Raw genomic sequence first — 16,352 nt, forward strand, 5'->3', positions numbered from 1 at the left:
ATAGGGACATTGAGCCTGCTTCCTTCTCAGCTGGTGGAGTGCTTCAGAGAACCAACTGGGGAGGGCCCTGCACATGCAGCAGCCCCCTCTGCTGTGGAGGCTGCTTCTGCTTGGGGGCTCCACAGTCTGCAATGTGCTGCCTTTCCCTTCCCATGGCCCCACCAAGGTCAGTATTCCTTCCTCTTTAAGTCAGTAGCTGCAGAAGCATTTTCTCACTTCATTTTGAAGCTCATATTTCTTTCATTTAAAAAAAACTACTCCTGAAGACTTAAAGTCTTTTAAGAAAGACTTAAATCATTTACTCAAAGAAGGGGCAAAAAGTCAGGAGATGAAACCTGAGATATTCCTATTAGTTTTACATAACTTACTTTAAGTTGGAATTGATTCAGTAGTTCAAATAAAATCTTAGGTTTAGGCCCAAAGATGAACTCTTTGGTATACACCCTCCCCATATAAGATAAAAGAGTCTTTAAAAAATGAAAGAATCTTACTCTTCTGATTTCTCAAATTAAAAGCACACACATACATCAATTAAGTGCCAACATAAAAATGCCATAATGGTTACACTTAAAATGAAAAACCCTGAACTCATCCTATGATATTTAAGTAAAGCTATAATTGATAGCATTGGAGATAATTTCAGAAAATAAATTAATTTCCTAACACTAATGTTTTAATATCACCCTGTAAGTAAGCATTATGTATTTAACAAGAGCTGCAAAGAATATCAAAAAGTGATTTTCAAAAGTAATAAGTATATGTTTTTATCCAACTTGTAAACATAACTCTGAAAACAAAAAGTTATAATTGTCCACACTAATTAGGTTGCTTTGATTATTGGAAATTATTCCTTCAAAAGTAAATATGTATCAGACTTTTGAAAAACATAAAGTTTACACAAGTGATTATCCTTACTATAAATAAGGCCCTTATTAAACTCAACTAAAAAGCTGTGTTAACTACATTTTACCATAGGGACACTTGAGCCCAGGTATAGTGTGGGCCAAATTTCTCAAATTGCTTTGGGAACTGCTGCTTACTTAATCAAACACTGAAGTGCAGATTCACCTTTCTAAAAAGACTGAAAGCAAAACGCCAAATTTCACTATCCTGTTTTCCAAAACGAAATATAGTTTGGGATTTCATGTTATCAAGATGCCATTGCCCTCCTGAGGTATTTAATTACAATACCTTCTCTGTTTTCATTCAGCCACCTCAATTAGATTTCGATTAGAATCGGGCATATAAAAAGTTGGTTCCATGGCCTTGCTGACAATGTCCTCTGGATATAAACCTTAGGATCCTGCATACATTATGGCTCTCAGAGCAAAGGGAAACAGAAAAAATGTTAGACAATGTGGTGAAATTACCTTGCCTGTCTTGTGATCCAACCAGAGGAAAGCATGGTTCCTTGTCAGTACTTTGCAATCAAAGACGGCGTTATTCTGTGCTGGTTGACAACATGCCATTGAGTGGTGAATTCTGATGGGCTCATCCAGGTAGACATGATGCTCCTGAAACAGGTGCAAATTCGCAAAGCAAGTGAAGATGACCAAGGTAGATGGCATGGAGGACAGACTAGGGGTGTCTCTCCTACCAGGGACAACAAAGAGTTCCTCCAGATTCAGAATGCTCTTCATAAGCCTATACCCCTATCCCCTACAACAAAAAATAAAGTTAAATTAAAACAAATTGCATACTGTCTAAGCATAAGCAGTGAACATCAAGAACTCTTCGCTTGGGTGGGAAGACAAACAAGCGTGAGTCCCTTCACCTCCTTCAAAACACAGCAGTGCCCAGATCACAAACAGTCAACAACTGGCATCTTTCAGTCCATCTACCCTGGAAAGAAAAGGCTCAAACATCCGGCAGCTTTGGCCAAGAAAACCCCTGGAAGGCAGTTTGGGGACTGAAGGTACCCAAGCAGATGAGTCACACACCAATTCCTGGGTTTTGTTTGAGATATTGTTGCTTCTCCCCTTGGTGGAGGAAATGTTGCAGCACTGCAGCAAAGGAAGGGGTGGTTTGGTGTGGCCAGAAAGGTCCTTCAAGAAAGGTAGCCAAGCACCTCTGGGTGGTCACCACTGGTGTTCAAGGGCCTCTGTGGTGGAGAAGTGAAGGCAACAGGGAGGGGATCTAGAGGGCCAGCGGGACAGTCTGCATTGCTACCGTTGTAGCCCCAGTAGTGGGCAGGGGTCCCCAGCCAGGCACTAGCCAAAGTAGCGGTAATCAGTACGAAGAAGGGGCTTGGGCAGCAGCCAAGTCAGGACTCTTGAGCACCTGGAAGATGTCTCCACAGCCAGTGTGACCAATGCGGGGATTCAGCTCCACAGGTAGGTGCAAACCCAGCAATGCCCTACCCCAGGGAGGCTTGGGCGACCTGGAGGGTGTGCAGTCATTTCTTGGACACCTGGGATCCTAGCACTAATCTCTAGGGTATATAAAGAACTCAAAAAGCTAAACACCAACAAAAAAAATAATAACCCTATCAATTAATGGGCCAAGAATATGAACAGACACTTCTCAGAAGAGGATATTCAATCAATCAACAAATACATGAAAAAATGTCCATCATCTCTAGCAATTAGAGAAATGCAAATCAAAACTACTTAAGATATCATCTCACTCCAGTCAGAATGGCAGCTATTATGAAGACAAACAATAATAAGTGTTGGCTAGGATGTGGGAAAAAAGGCACACTCATACATTGCTGGTGGGACTGCAAATTGGTGCAGCCAATATGGAAAGCAGTGTGGAGATTCCTTGGAAAACTTGGAATGGAACCCCCATTTGACCCAGCTATCCCTCTCCTCAGTCTATACCCAAAGGACTTAAAAACAGCATACTACAGGGACACAGCCATATCAATGTTTATAGCAGCACAATTCACAATAGCTAAACTGTGGAACCAACCTAGATGCCCTTCAGTAGACAAATGGATTTAAAAAAATGTGGCATATATACACAATGGGATATTACTCAGCAATAAAAGACAATAAAATCATGGCATTTGCAGGTAAGTGGATCGCTTTGGAGAAAATAATGGTAAATGAAGTTAGCCAATCCCCCAAAAAACAAATGGTGAATGTTTTCTCTGATATAAGGTGACTGACTCATAGTAGGGTAGGGAGAGGGGAGCATTGGAGGAATAGATGAACTCTAGATAGGGCAAAGGAGTGGGAGTGGAAGGGAAGGGTCGGGGATTAGCAATGATGGTGGAATGTGATGGACATCATTATCCAAAGTACATGTATGAAAACATGAATTGGTGTGAACATACTTTACATAAAAACAGATATATGAAACATTGTGTTCTATATGTGTAATAAGAATCGTGATGCATTCTGTGTCATGTATTTAAAAAATAAAAGCAATTAAAAAAATACATCTTAGTAATCAAAGACTTTAAATAAAGAAAACTAAGTTAAACTTTTGGCAATAAAATCCATGAGACTATGTAGATTCTGTGGTTTTGGAGGCATTCAAAAGTAGGACTAAACACTTCAAAGTTATGAAGAAATATATAGGTATATGCCTATATATTCATAAATAAATAAATAATCATAAATAAATAAATACTCAATATATCCTAAAATATTAAATGTAAAATTGATAAATCTGAAAAAGTAAGGTTATCAATGAAATATAATGTTCTATTATAAATTGAGAAGAAAATATAAAAACAAATGTAAAAATAAGAATGAACAATGATCAAAAGTGCTAATCCAAATTGACAATAAACATAGAGGAAGATTAATTTGCCAATAGTTAAATAACCATGAACAAGAAAGAGACAATCCTTCAGTCCATTAAGCTGGAAAAGTCTACATGGTGCTTAACACATTTGCCTGGCTGGGACATGACAGACAGGCATTGCCACACTCTGCAGGTAAATTATATTCTTCCTGGGAAAAGCAATGGGACATTTATTCAAATGTAAACTATGAAAAACCTATTGGCTAAGAAATTCTACTCTGGAAACTTTATCTCATCAAAATAAAAGCCTCAATATCAGAAAACACATGTAAAAATGTTTGCAGTGGGAAAAAGTAGAGATAAGGTAAATACCCTCTGTAAGAAAAAGAAGAAAACAATGGTGTGCTACCATAATAGAATGTTACATAGCCATTATAAAATAAAACTATATCAGGAAACTCAAAACAATTCCCACAAGGTGTTACTAAGTCCGAAGATATAGAAAAACATATTTGTAAATACTGCCAAATTCAGACAGGTGTGTGTGAATGTGAGCCTGTGACAGATCTACATGGGATCTGATTATGCTGAATGCAACAAGGTAGACAAATTAGCCCAGTTACATGACAGTGTTGGGAGGAAATGCAGCTCCACAGGGAGAAAGCAGAAGGAAAGCAAAAGAAGCCAAGAAGAAAGAAAAACTAGGAGGTGAACTCAGAGAAATGGTATGGGAAGATCTGGCCTTTCCCTCCTTCAAGGACACACAGATTCAAAGACACAAATCCCTTGTGAACAATCAAGAACTAGATTTTGTGAGAAGCACAAAACTTCACATTGAAGCTGGTAGCAAAATCTATAAAACCCTCACAACATAAGCCTTTTCCCAGCACAGCACCAGAGGAGCACTAAGAAAGTGCAGCACCAGCTTCTTCCTGGGGAGAAAAGGAAAGGTCTGAACTATATATCCAATGTCCTGACTTTCCTTAGGGCTACCCAAGGGACTGGTTTAATTCTTGCTTTAATCTGAGCCATGACAGGAGTCCCTGTGAACAAAAAGAGCAATATGAAGGATATCAAGGAATATTCCTGATAGCCCTTCTCCATGGCTCAGCAAAGAGTGCCTTGCTGAAACCCCCAAATCCCAGGTTCTTCATGGGGAGGGAATGAGATGGACTGTGTGTCCAACATTCCAAATTCTCTAGGTACTGGCTTCTTCCCAAGGGATTGGTTCCTTCTCACCAATTTTGAAGCAAGTTAGAATCTGGCATGTTATAGGCATCTGGGAGAAACCGAGAACAAAGATGGCTGCTTGGACTAGCAAGTAAGCACCTGCCACAGCCCCTCAACTTCAGTAGAGAAGAAAAGCAAAAAGATAGAAACCACCAACTTCCAATTTCTGGGAAGGAAAATGACTGAAGTATATGTACAAGTTTCCAACTTTTTCTGGGGTTGCCAGAGAGACTGGCTTCTGTCTTTTTTGTCTTTGAGCAAGGATGGGACCTGGCACATTTTAGATACTTGTGAGCCACTGGAGGAAAGGGTGGCATTTTGGACTATAATGTAAGAACTTATTATAGCCTGTCTTTATTGTTCTAAAGTGGGTAAAGGAATCACGAAATCTCAGCTTTTCTCTGGAAGGAGAGAGCTGGCATAGCAAATCAATGAGAATCCCAGAGCCTGGCTCATCTCTGGGAAGAAGAAAGAAATATATGCCAAACATTCAGAACTGGCTTTGGTCTCAACATTTTCAGAGCATGGATGAGACCTGGTATAATCTAGAGGTCTGTGTGCCTCTGAGAACTCAAAGAAGTCATGGTGTGCTGCTGCTTCAGAAAACCATTGGTACTGACACAGATACCAGAAGCTACAGGAGAGAGAGAGAGAGAGAGAGAGAGAGAGAGAGAGAGAGAGAGAGAGAGGGGAAAGAAAAAAGAAAGAATGAAAAAAGAAAGAAAGAAAGAAAGAGAAAGAAAAGAAAGAAAGAAAGCCAAAAAGCCAAGCAACAATAAAATGAAATAGGCAAATCCTCTAACTGGGAATTTACACAAGTAAATCCAGCAAAAACACACACAGAGAATTTGAAAGCTCCCTGACAATGCTTCCTACTGAGGATCTTGTTCTATACAAATTTTGCTCACAAAGAGTGGAAAAGGTAGTCATTTTTTTCTAATGTGCAGGTACTAACACTAAGAGACAAGAAAAAGGAACAAATAGGAAAACATGCCTCTCCGAAAGGAACAAGATGAAACTTCAAGACCCTAATTTTACTGACATGTAATATATGAATTAGCTGGCAAAGTACTCAAAATGAACTTGGGAGAAAAATGCATGAATAAAATTAAAATTTTAGCAAAGATACATATGAGCTAAGAGAAGTCTTGTCTCTAAAGAAAAAAGTAACTAAAATGAAAAATTCAATGGAGAAATCAGTCTACATCAAAACATCATACTAGATCAAGCAGAAGAATCACTGAACTTGAAGACAGGTCATTTGATTTATCTTAGCCAGTCAACGGCATAAAAAGAAAACAAAAAGTGAAAAAAAATGAAGAAAGCTTGGTGACTTATAGGACACTATTGAGAAGACCAATGTATACAATTATGAATGTCCAAGAAAAGACAGAGCCAAAATACTTACTCAAAGAAATAATGGGGAAAAACTTCTGAAATCTGAGGGGAAAAAAAAGGAAGATCTAGGAAATTTAGGAAATCCAAAAAATTCCAAATAAGATGAACCCAAAGAATTTCACAGTGAGAGACATTATAATTGAATTGTGAAATATCAGACACAAAGAGAACCGTGAGAGCAGCCAGGAAAAAGTGACAAATCACATTTAAGGGAACTTGTCCAAGATAGTCAATGGATTTTTTCAGAGAAATGTTGCAAGCAAAAAGGCAATGGAATATTTTCAAAATGCAGAAAGGTAAAACTGCCAATCAAAAATATAATACCTGGCCAGAGAAGTCTTGTCCTTTAAATTGAAGAAGACATAAAGATATTCCCAGACAAAGCTGAAGTAGTCTATCATTACTAGTCTTACAAGAAATGTTAAAGAGAATTCTTCAATTGAAACAAACCAAAGCTAAATAACACTATCAATGCATATATAAGTATAAAACTTGCTGTTAAATGTAAATGCATAGAAAAATACAGAATAATATAACACCGAAACAGAACTGTGGAAATTGGTTTTCAATTCTAGTACAAAAGACAAAATTTTTAAAACAATTATATAAAATATGTGCATTTTTATACAATGTGAAATGATGTAAATTGTGATGTTAATAATATAAAGTCCACGGAGAGGATTAATAACATAGTTTTTATATGCAATTGAGGTTGTTGATGTAAACTGTAATAATTATACAATATCTTATGTAAGTCTGATTGTAATCACAATGAAGATATATAAAATAAAGAAATAAAGCATATCACTATAAACATCAATAAAATATAAAGAAAGAAAGTATAAAAGGAAAACAGGAACAAAAGATGTATAAGATAGGCAGCAAACCTTTAACAAAATGCTAGTAATGTATTTCTGTCATACAATTAACAATAAACATTTGGTATTTCTACTGAATTTCTGACACATAGCTCCCATAACTCTTAAAATCTCCAGAGGTCTAAGTGCCTTCTGTATGCTCAAGAGAAGACTGGCGACTGAGTACTTATTAAATGGGAGCTGTTGCCAGAAAAAACAAAGAATCATTAGAGGCATGGAAATTTCCACTGCATTCTTAAAATCCAGGAAGGCAAGAAAGGATGAAGGTTGAACTTAATCCAAGGGCTAATGGCTTACTCTATTTACCTATGTACAAAACATTCATAAAAATCACTAAACAAAAAGAGCATGCAAGCATCCATGTGTTAGGAGTGTGGTATGTTCCAAACCATGATGTCAAAGGCTTTTGTGTTTAGGACTCTTATCCTATGTACTTCATGTGGTTGCTTATTAGTAGTTTTTAAAATAAATTGGTGATAGCAAGTAAAGTGTCTTCCAGAGTTTGTGAGCTTTTGTAGCAAATTAGTGAACCCAACTTGGGGGTGCTGTGATGACTCTGTAGGCAACTCTGACAAAAGTATGCGTAACACAGAGACCTGATGCTTGCAAATGCCATCTTAAGAAAGGACAATCTTATAAGACTATTCCTTACGAGTATGGAATATGGCATTAATTCAGGGTATTGAGTACCAGAATTGCTCTGAATTGTAGGACATACAACTGGTGTTCAAGAGTTGGAGAAATGGTGTTAGAAAAGGCAACATAAATTTGGCATCAGAAGGAAAAATACCACACAAGTTTGGTGGTAAAAATATTGTAAGCATAAATATTCACCTTCCTCATTAATTATTACTTTACCATGAATAAACTAAATTCCTCAACCAAAAGATACAGAGTGATTGAACAGATTAAAAATCAAGATCCACATGTGTTGTCTACAGGAGATTCAGGTTTACATATAAGGACAGATATGGACTGAGTTAAGTAATGCAACAAAATAGCCCATGCAAATTATAACCAAAATACAGCAGGGGTGGCTAACCATGTCAGACAAAATGAATTTTGAGTCAAAAACTGTCACAAGACACAAAATTTGAACAATGTCAAAGGATAATAAAAGGATTAATTCACTAGGAAAATATCATAATTTTAAAAATAAATGTACTAATATCAGAGACCTTAAATATATAAAACAAACACTGACAGAACTGAAGCAATTCAACAATAGTAGGATACTTCAATACCCAACTTCCAATAAAGGATAGAACATCTGCACAAAAAATCAATAAACAAACAGCATAATTGAACAACAATGTAGACCAAATAGATAAATTCAAATGATTCTACTCAACAACAGAAGAATACATTCTTCTCAAGCACACATGAAATGCTCTCCAGGGTAGATCACATGCTAGATCACAAAACAAGCCATACAATTTAAGAAGATTGACCTCTTATAAATTTAAGAAGATTGACCTCTTATAAAAGTTCTTTTCTGAACACCATGGAACAAAACTGGAATCAATAGGTGAAGGAAGACTGGAAAATTCACAAATATGTAAAAATTAAACAGTATGTCTTTTTCTATTTGTTTGGTTTTTTGGTTTTTAAAATCCAGGGTACCATCTATGTAAGGCAAGCATGTTACCACTAAGCTACTTTTTTTTTTTTTTTTTTTTTTTTTTTTTTTTCCTGAGACAGGGTCTTGCTAACTTTCCCAGGCTGGCCTTGATTTTCTGATCTTCCTGACCCAGCCTTCTGAGGATCTAGACTTAAAGCATATACTGCCCTACTCCTGGCTATAAACAACAATCTCTGGAACAATCCGGTGCATCAAAGAAGACATTTAGGGGAATTAGAAAACATCATGGGACAAATGAAAATGAGAACACTCTGTGCCAAAACTTATAGAATACAGCATAACAATATGTGCCTATTCTGAAATGAAGGAAGATCTGAAACAAACACCTAACTTTATACCTCAAAGATCTAGACAGGGGGCTGGGGATGTGGCTCAAGCAGTAGCGCGCTCGCCTGGCATGCGTGCGGCCAGGGTTCGATCCTCAGCACCACATACAAACAAACGTGTCCGCCGATAACTAAAAAATAAATATTAAAAAATTTTCTCTCTCTCTCTCTCTCTCTCTCTCTCTCTCTTTCTCTCCTCTCTCACTCTATCTTAAAAAAAAAAAAAGATCTAGACAAACAAAGCTCACCCACCATCATCAAAAAAAAAAAAAAGGAAATCATAAAGATGAGAAGAGAAATAAATGAAGTCAGGAAGAGAAAAATCAATGAAATTGAGCTAGATTTTTGAAAACTAAATTGAGAAAATTTATAAAATTTTAGCTACCCAAGAAAAAGAAAGACTGAAATAAATAAAATCAGATATGAAAGGAAAAACATTACAACTGATGACATGCAAATAAAAAGAATCCTAGGAGACTGATAAAACCAAATAAATGCCAACAAATTGGAGAGCTTAGAAGAAATGCATAAATTCCCACAAAAATATAACCTATTAATATCAAGTAATGAAGAAAGAGACAATCTTAGTAGACCTGTAACTAGAATAGTAAAAATATTGAATTAGTATTTTAAATCTCCTACTAAAGAATTTAAAAATGATATTTTAAAAATATTTAAAGAATTGAAGCCAATTATTCTCAAACTCTTCTAAAAACATACAAGAGAACATTTCTAAACTCATGCTGAGAGCAGCAAAATTAAAGATGACTGAAAAAGCAAAACAACAAAACAATACTTTTGATGAACATAGAAGCAAAAATCTATAACAAAATACCAGAGAACTGAATTCAACAACACAATTTAAGGGATAACACATCATAATTAAGTGAGATTTATTCTTGGGAAACAAGGGTGTATCAATATATGAAAACCAATTAATATGATAAATAAATAAAACAAGGACTAAAAATCACTTAAAACAAGGACTAAAAATCACTTAATTATCTTAATAGACGCAGAGAAGGCATTTGAGAAAATTTAACACCATTTCATGATAAAAACTCCAACAACTAAAAATAGAAGGATATTATCTCCACATAATAAAAACAGCAGAATACATCAGTCACTAGAAAGGCAATTTGTAAATCAATGGAAATGTAACTGATGTGACACAGCAATCTGTATACGGGGTAAAAATGGGAGTTCATAACCCACTTGAATCAATCTGTGAAATATGGTATATTAAGAACTATGTAATGTTTTGAACAACCAACAATAAAATAATAAAAAAAATCATCTATGGAAAGCTAATATGTTCAATGGTAAAAAAATAAAAGTTTTTCCTTGAAGATCAAGAACAAACCAAGGGAGTCTTCCCCAGCCCCTGGGGGCAGTGCTGCAGATACCAGTCCTGGTCCATTGGCAGCAGCACCAGGTTACTGTGTGTTTCTTGCACTTCTGCTTCCCAACCCCTTGGATGGTGCATCTAATTAGATATGGCTAGCTCCTGTTGAGAGGAAGGCACAGGCCAGGAGGAGGAGAGTTTTCTGTATGTCACCTTGGCAGCAACTTAATGAAGGAGATGAGCCACCTCAAAACCTCTCACCCACCTTTCTGCTTCATGGACCACCTGTAGAATTTTAAGCTTGACTTTGGTAATTTCCAAGGCAAAAGAAGTCAGAGGTGGCATGGAGGCAAGATGGGGTTAAAAGTGGAATGTATGTTGTAACAGAAATGAAAGTTTCAACTCAAGAAAGGAAAGAACCTGTTGAAGCTATCTGATGACAAATTAGGAACACACTTACCCATCCCCACTATATAAAAAGTTTATTTGCATAAGTGCAAAAGAAAATGGTTTGCCACTGGAACATCAGGAGAGACTAAAAGCAATAGAACCAGTGGGGCACAGTGGCACATGCCTGTAATTCCCTTGGCTCCAGAGACTGAGAAAGGAGGATCATGAGTTCAAAGTCTGCCTCAGCAAAAGCGAGGCACTAAGCAACTCAGTAAGACCCTGTCTCTGAATTAAAAAAATACAAAACAGGTCTGGGGATGTGACTTGGTTATTGAGTACTCCTGAGTTTAATCCCTGGTACCCCTTCCAAAAAAAAAAAAAAGGCAATAGAATGACTACAAAGGAAAGGTCTCAGAAGAAATGAAAGACATTATCAAAAAGGGGAAACAAAAGCTCTTTAGAAGATAACAGAATATATTGAAGAATAAAGAATATTCTATGTACTAAATATAAAATATTTTTAACATTTAATAACAGGGATCTGTGATATCTCCATGTTTGATCTGTTTACAACCATGTTCTGAAGGGGAACCTCACTTGAGTGATTCCATAATTTCAAACTATAAAAAGCAGCTGGGTGAAGAGTTAGACATTTAAAAGGGACTGTGCAGTCCTGGAGTGACAAGTGGATATAGGTACTCCTGTGGACACTTAAAGCTGTTTTCTTGGGTTGATCTTAAATGACCTCTTGCTCTATGATAAGGATAAATTCGCAGTTTACTTGATGATGGTGCTGGTAAATTGCTTGGCTCTGTCTGGACTTTTTTTAAAAATTAGTTTAATAAGAGAAAGGGAACTACTGACACAATTGATAATAAAATTTTAAAAACTGGAAAAAAAAAAAAAGAACAAAGATAGCATGCCCACTCTTACCATTTGTAGCCAACATGGTAATAAAAACTGTAGTCAGCAATTAGGCAAGATAAAGAAATAAAAGCATCCAAATTTAAAGGAAGAAGTAAAATTATCTCTTCTTCCAGATGACATCTTAGATATAAAAAATACTAAATATTTTTAAAAAATTGGAATTAATGAAAAAAATAATGTGAAGTTGCAAAATAAAAAAAAAAATCAACACAAAAAAATCTGTTGTGTTTCTAAGGAAACTGTGACAAAATACCAGAGATAATCAATTCATAAGAAGGAATGATTTATTTTGGCTCACAGTTTCAAGGTTTCAGTCTATGGTTGCTTGGCTCTGTTGCTTTGGGCCTGTAGTGAGAAACTACATCATGATAGAAGCACATGACCAAGGAAGCCTGTTTACCTGAGGGCAGCTGGAAGCAAAGACAGAGACAGAGGATGCTGGAGTCTCAATGCCCCCTTAATGTGCCCCCAATGACCTAGCTTAGTTTCAATAAGCCATACCTTCTAAAGTATGGCTTAACCACTGCCTCCCATTACCACCACAGGCTGGGGATCAAGCCTTCAACATATTGGCCCTTGGGGGATGTTCAAGATCCAACCAATAGCAAGCTATACCTCCTGAAGTATGGCTTAACCACCGCCTCCCATTAGTGCCACAGGCTGGGGATTAAGCCTTCAACACATTGGCCCTTGGGGGACATTCAAGATCCAACCAATAGCATTCAAAAAAATTGAAGCCTTTTACCCTCAAAGGATCGTGTGTTAGAAGCCTGGTTCTCAGCCTGTGGTACTACTGACTGGGGGTGCAACTTTTGGAAGGTGGGGCCTCGTAGAGGAAAGTTGAGTCACTAGGTATGTATCTTAGGTAACTGGTCCCCTCTTTTCTAACTAGCTACAATGAGGCAAAGAGGCTTCCTCTGCCATACCATCCTGCAGGATATACTTTGCTTCCGCAGACCAAAGCAACAGGGTCCAGTGACCAGAGACTGAAACTTGTGAAACTATGAGCCAAAATAAACCTTTCCTCCTTATAAATTGACTATCACAGGTGTATTGTCACAGTAACAGAAAGCGGACAGAGAAATTAATAAAGTACTTTCATTTGCAGTAGCATCAAAAAGAATAAAATACTGAGCATGAATTTAACTAAAGAGGTTAAAAAAACTTGGATTATATAGAAAACATCAAAACACAGATAAAAGAAATATGACACAAATACATGTCATGTTCATGGATGATATAACAATACTGTTAAAATGGCAATATAATCCAAAGTAACATACAGACTTAATCCACTCTTTACCAAAATACCCAGGGTATTTTTTATTGAAATAGAAAATAACCTTAAATTTCATATAGAATGACATAAAATCCTATATAGCCAAAGCAATCTTGAGAAGGAAGAAGAGAGCAGGAAGAATCATGTATTTTTTTTCCAAAATATATTACAAAGTTACAGAAATTGAAAAAGAATGGTATTGGATAAAGACAGAAACAGAATAAAGACCAGAAATAAATCCACAAATATGCAGGCAACAGATGTTTCAGAGGAGTGCCCAGAATATACAAAAGGAAAAGGATCGTCCCTTCAACAAATGGTATGGGGAAAACTGTATATTCACAGGTGAAAGAACACAATTGTACTCTTTTGGGAAATAAGGATCTTAAAAGACTTCACTCCCATGTTTACTGTATCATTATTCACAAGAGCCAAAATGCATTAACAATTTAACATCCATTGATAGGTGAGTGGATATAAAACAGACACACACACACATAAACTTTTAAAAAGGAAATCCTGTCATATGCGAAACATAGATGAACCAGGGGAACCATATGCTAACTGAAGTAAGACATTTGCAGAAGGACAAACATTGCATGATTCCACTTAGATCAGGTATCTAAAACAGACAAACTCATAGAAGCATAGAATAAGATGGTAGTTACTAGGGCTTGAGAGCAAAGAAAATGGACAGTTGCCATGTAAATCATGTAAAATTTCAGTTACTAGAGATAAATAAGTTCTAGAGATCTGCTTTACAACACTGACCTAGTTAATTTGTTATTGCAAACTTACAATTTGTTAAGAAGGTGTACTCATGTTCAGTGTTCTTATCACCACAAAAAGTATATTAAAAGCTATTATATGATCATACTTCATGATTTTGTAACATGCATCCATTTCAAACATGTATAAAAATTATATCAAACATAAACAAAATTATGAATGATTTGTACTTTAGAAGAACTATATTTTAAAACTAAATCAATGAAACAAATTGCACCTCTTGTCTCTATTAAGTACACATTAGGAATTTCTTACCATGATAAGTATCTCTTGATTTGTGTTTCTTGGACAAATCAATGATATCCACTCCATTATAATAGAGATTTTTCAAAACACTTGTGGAAGCTTTTATGTGGCAACACCATTGATTTTCCATGTCCAGGAATCCCTCCAAAGCTGTTGTTCAAAAGGAAAAAATAATATAAATAATATTAATTATTTTCTGATTATCTGCCCCAAATATTAATGATTTACAGATACAATGATAATTATCTTCAAATTTGATTTGCATATTATATTGCCATCTTAATTCCAAATGAAGTTTTAAGATGCAGATTGATCATTGTCTTCATTATGGAGAGACACAATCCCCTTATTACAAGTTCTAGTGATATGAAGCCTTCTCATTATTTTAGATGAGAATATTGTATCATTATTTCCATGGTGATCTGTATAATAGCTTATCAAAGTGTATCAACCCTAAAGAAAAGGGGAACAGTAAAACTCCATGTCCTTGAATGCCCTCTTTCTGTTCCCAAAAACCTTGCCAAGTTAAGGGAACACTGAGAAAAAGCCTGGGCTGGAAAGTCCACAAATGTATTATCTTAAAGGACTTGGGCTTTCTCTTATGCACAATGGAAACCAGGGCTAGTTGGTGCTATCTGTAGAAAGCTACTTTCTTACATGTACACCAGGACAGTTGCTCCTTAGGATGCTGGTCAGAGAAGCTAACTAATCAGTTAATGCTGATGATGTCACTACTTCTGCAGTCTAAGATATAAAACCCCTCTGAGTAGGGACCTGCACAGGCTGAGGGCACCATGGAAAGGATATGTGTCAACAATCCAGCTGGCCACTACTGGACAAAGTGGTGAATGTAACAAAGTGGTGAACAAAGTAAGAATATAATTAGTCAAGTTCAAATGAAGTTCTTTAGCTTATTAGATAGCAATATAATAATGAAACCCTGATAATGAAGAATTTAAATGATTTCCCATTTTAGCAGTACATATTCCTATGTATGTCACTGGCGGCATTAAAAATAACTAAGGCTTGCTTTGCAATTAGCCAACAAGGACATATTTGTTCTGTACATGATTTTGCCAAGATTATTTTGGTCAAAAGGATTTTACCCTCATCCTCCCTGTTGCCTCTATGGTTCTGCAAAGTTCAATGATTAAAGCATCAGAATCTACTGGAGCATTTTCTGCACAAAGATTGCTGAGCTGGGCCCTGAGTTTCTGACTGAACAGATCTAAGGTAGAAGCTGAGAATTTGCATTTCAAACAAATTCCCTCCTGGTGTCCCTGTGCTAGCTGGTGATCATACTTTGAGATCCACAGCTTTAAACCGCCAAATTTATATTTCTTGGAAGATTCTCCTCAGGCAAAATGGAGAAGTGAAAATTTTATTGAGTAACTGAGACACAAAATAATGATTTTAAAACTCTTTTGTCCTAATGCTTTGAGTTATTTTCTAATGTGATGTCTAACACTATCCAGAACTATTACCATGTTAATCACCAAACTATCTAATAAGGTAAATCTAAAATGTATGTTGATAAATATTTTTAAGCTTATTGACTGACCAAGTTAGCAGACAGACACGTGGCAAAGTGGGTGTAACAAAAGGACTTAATCACAGAGATCCCTGCAGCAGCCCTAGTAATTTAAATCTTAAAGGATAATAAACTTAACCTCAATTTCAGGGGTTTAAAAATGACAGACAAAGTACAACCGCTTGCAGCTCCTCCGGCGCCCCACCCCTACCAGCGCCCCCACCCCCACCAGCGCCGCCACCCCAACCGCGCTCCCACTCCCCACCCCCACCCCCACCGCGTGCCCACGACTCACCCGGCTGGGGTTTTTCGCCACCATTTCCAGTGTTCAGCGCGCCTTTGGATTCCATGCCCCAGATCCCCCAGCCGAGAAGGCAGGCTCACCTCTGCAGCAACAGCGATCCGCCGGGGCGCCCTAGGTTCCCAGGAGACACTGCTGTGCAGAAGCAAGAAGCGGAGAGAAGGCAGAGGATGCCCCGGTCTTGGGGCCACTGGCACCGCTGGCTTCCTCTGGGCACTGCTCCTGTGGCTCTAGGCTCTGCAGGCCACAGCGTACCTCCTGCCTCCAGGAAGGAGCGGCGGCACTCCGCCAAGACCCCAGCCCCGCTGAGAAATTAAACTCTGAGCGGGATTCCCCCACTCAGGCCGCCCCGCCTCCTCGGCGCCGCGCAGGCG

At 37.3% G+C, this 16,352-nt stretch overlaps 1 long non-coding RNA gene across 1 annotated transcript; it reads right to left on the reverse strand.

Annotated features, from left to right (window-relative positions):
- Positions 1-1,374: 1,374 nt before the first annotated feature.
- Positions 1,375-16,308, reverse strand: LOC308631468. The gene is made up of 3 exons (XR_014018216.1): positions 15,973-16,308; positions 14,156-14,296; positions 1,375-1,514 (listed from the first exon to the last, which is right to left on the reverse strand). It is a non-coding gene; the product is annotated as an uncharacterized lncRNA (long non-coding RNA).
- Between the last annotated feature and the right edge of the window lie 44 nt (positions 16,309-16,352).

This window comes from Spermophilus citellus, assembly GCF_964194105.1.
Source record: "Spermophilus citellus genome assembly, chromosome: 12".
Lineage (NCBI taxonomy): Eukaryota > Metazoa > Chordata > Mammalia > Rodentia > Sciuridae > Spermophilus > Spermophilus citellus.